Source organism: Staurois parvus, unplaced genomic scaffold (genome assembly GCF_062004578.1).
Source record: "Staurois parvus isolate SC_StPar_1 unplaced genomic scaffold, SC_StPar_1.0 ptg000640l, whole genome shotgun sequence".
NCBI lineage: Eukaryota > Metazoa > Chordata > Amphibia > Anura > Ranidae > Staurois > Staurois parvus.
In genome coordinates this window covers 492070-495000 of record NW_028318436.1, presented here as the reverse complement: position 1 = coordinate 495000, position 2931 = coordinate 492070, and the positions used below count along the sequence as shown (strand labels likewise).

General features: G+C 50.8%; 1 protein-coding gene across 1 annotated transcript in view; it reads right to left on the bottom strand.

The window, feature by feature from the left end:
- AGPAT1 (1-acylglycerol-3-phosphate O-acyltransferase 1) overlaps positions 1-2238 on the bottom strand; it is a 101589-nt gene extending 99351 nt beyond the window's left edge. The window contains exon 1 of the mRNA XM_089693921.1: positions 1787-2238. The gene's annotated coding sequence lies outside the window, so the exon portion shown is untranslated. The remainder of the gene's footprint in view (positions 1-1786) is intronic.
- Between the last annotated feature and the right edge of the window lie 693 nt (positions 2239-2931).

Here is a 2931-nt window from a genome sequence, read left to right as displayed (position 1 = left end):
AAATAGATACACCATGTATGCTGGCTCTTATAGTTCCCAAGCAAGGTACTCTGGGTTTTGCAGTTCTTCAGCAGGGCACACTGACCCAAATACTACTTCTTAAGAACATGCTGGCTCCTGTAGTTCCTCAGCAGGACACATTAGCCCATGTAGACAACAACAAGGCATGCAGTTGTTACAAGGGCACACTAGCCGCTCAACAGCAATTGCTGGCTCTTGAGGTTCCTGAGAAGGAAACAATGGCTCTTGAAGGTCTTTTAAACACTGCAGCCATTATGAAGTTCCTCAGCACTGCATGCTGGTTTATGTAGTTCAACATGGAAAGCTGACTTCTATACATGCACGACAGTGCATGCTGGCTCTTTTAGTTCCTGAATTTGCAAGCTGGCCTTTGTAGTTCCTCAACAGGGCACACTGGCTCTTGTACAGCCACAATACTGCACACAGGCTATTGTAATTAGTTCCTCAGCAGGGCATGCTGGCTGTTGTAGTTCTACAACATGGCATGTTGGTTCTGGTAGTTCCTCAGCTGCCACACTGACTTGTGTAGATTCTCTATAGGGCACACTAGCTCTTGTGGATCCACAAGACTGCATGCTCGCTCTTATAGTTCCTCAACAGGGCATGCTAGTTTCTTGTAGTTTATCAACATGTCATACTGACTCTTGTAGTTCCCAACAGGGCACACTGACTCTTGTGGATCCACAAGACTGCATGCTGGCTCCTGTAGTTCCTCAACACAGCATGCTGGCTCCTGTAGTTCCTCAACAAGGCACGCTGGCTCCTGTAGTTCCTCAACAAGGCACGCTGGCTCCTGTAGTTCCTCAACATGGCACGCTGGCTCCTGTAGTTCCTCAACATGGCACGCTGGCTCCTGTAGTTCCTCAACATGGCATGCGGACTCTTGTAGTTCCTCAACAGGGTACACTGGCTCATAAAGATCCACAACACTGGCTCATGTAGCTGTTCAACACAGCATGCTGGCACATGTAGCTCCTCAACACAGGACACTTACTCTTGTAGTTCTTCATCAGCGCACACTGACTCTTGAGGATCCACAAGACAGCCTGCTGGCTCTTGTAGTTCCTAATCAGTGCACACTGGCTCTTGCAGCTCCTCAACACAACATGCTGGCTCTTGTAGATCCTCAACACGGCACATTGACTCTTGTAGGTCCTCATCAGGGCACACTGACTCTCGTAGGTCCTCATCAGGGCACACTGACTCTCGTAGGTCCTCATCAGGGCACACTGACTCTCGTAGGTCCTCATCAGGGCACACTGACTCTCGTAGGTCCTCATCAGGGCACACTGACTCTCGTAGGTCCTCATCAGGGCACACTGACTCTTGTGGATCCACAAGACTGCATGCAGGCTCTTGTAGTTCCTCAACACTGCCCACTGGCTCATGTAGCTCCTCAATAAGGCATTCTAGCTCCTATAGCTCCTCAGTACAGCATGCTGGCTCCTGTAGCTCAATATGGCACGCTGACTCTTGTAGTTCATCCGGGCACACCGACTCTTATAGTTCCATGCCTATTCTCAAATGGGTGTCCTGAACAGACGTAGATCTCCCCATCACACATACCCGATCTCCCCAACTTCCTACCTGCCTCCCCCCAGACTGACAACCACAGAGCTCCCCCCCTCCTCCTCCAACCACTGGAGTTTCCTGTAGTTCTTTGAACTTTTCCCACCATGCCTGTCCTAGTCTACCATCACTCCCTCCCCCCATGATGCTGACATCACAGTCCCAACCAAACAGCAAGGATTAACCCATTACTAACTGGATAAATGGTGTGACCGCAGACCAAGAGCCCCCAGGAGATCGAAAGCAGAAGGTGGGGTCCAAATCCAGTTGCAGCTGTCTTGGGGGGCCCAGGCAGGTGGATGATGGATGGAGAAGGGGGGGGGGGGTGTTGGAGATACAGAATGGCCAGGGATGGCAGAAAAAGGAGAATCAGGTAGGTGGGGGGGGGAGAGATCAGACTACATACAATGACAGCACAGACAGGAAAAAGGAGGGAAAGGGGCAGTGGAGGGAGAGCGGGGAGGGGTCTGGGGGAGAAGAATGGAGACAACCACCGACAACACAAATACAAGGGAAACAATCAGAAGGATGCAAGACGTGGCTTAAAGGGGGAAACCCCCAGCTGAGCAGGAAAGGAGGAGGAGAGCATAGACAGCCCTGTGATGCCCAATGCTGTGTGCTGATGGATGAACAGGCACAGTCACCCAGAGGGAGGAGCCACAGCAAAGCTTTCTGGGAAGTGTAGTTCAGTGGCTGTGGTTCTTCCTGCAAGGCATTGTGGTCCCTGATCTTTGCTGTGCTTAGTCTTTAATGCACTCTGATCCCCACAGATCTGATCTTGGCTGCTGCATCTGCTCCTTAACCCTTCATTAGGCTACAGCCATGCTAGCCTCCTGTACTTGGTAATGTGGGAGACATTTCCCCAGAGTGATACACAAACGTTATACTTCCCAGATCACCGTCTTCTATGTTGGTCCATTCACACTGCAATGTGTGCGTTGGTCTGTTCCAGGGGCGGACTGACAACTCATGGGGCCCCCGGGCAATAGGGGATCATGGGGCCCCTGTGTCCTTGCCCAAACTCAAAAAAAACCTATGAAAAAGGTACCAGGGGCATCTCATGGGGCCCCCTACTGACCCCGGGTACTTGGGCAGTGCCCGAGTTTCCAAATGGTCAGTCCGCCCCTGGTCTGTTCACACGTCAATGTATGCGCATTTTAACCATTTCCATACCGGGCAATTTTACCCCTTCCTGCCCTGGCCATTTTTCAGGTTTCAGCGCTCTCACACTTTGAATGACAATTGCGCGGTCATACAACACTCTACCCAAACTAAAATTTTATCATTTTCTTCACACAACTAGAGCTTTCTTTTGGTGGTATTTAATCACCGCTGGGGTTT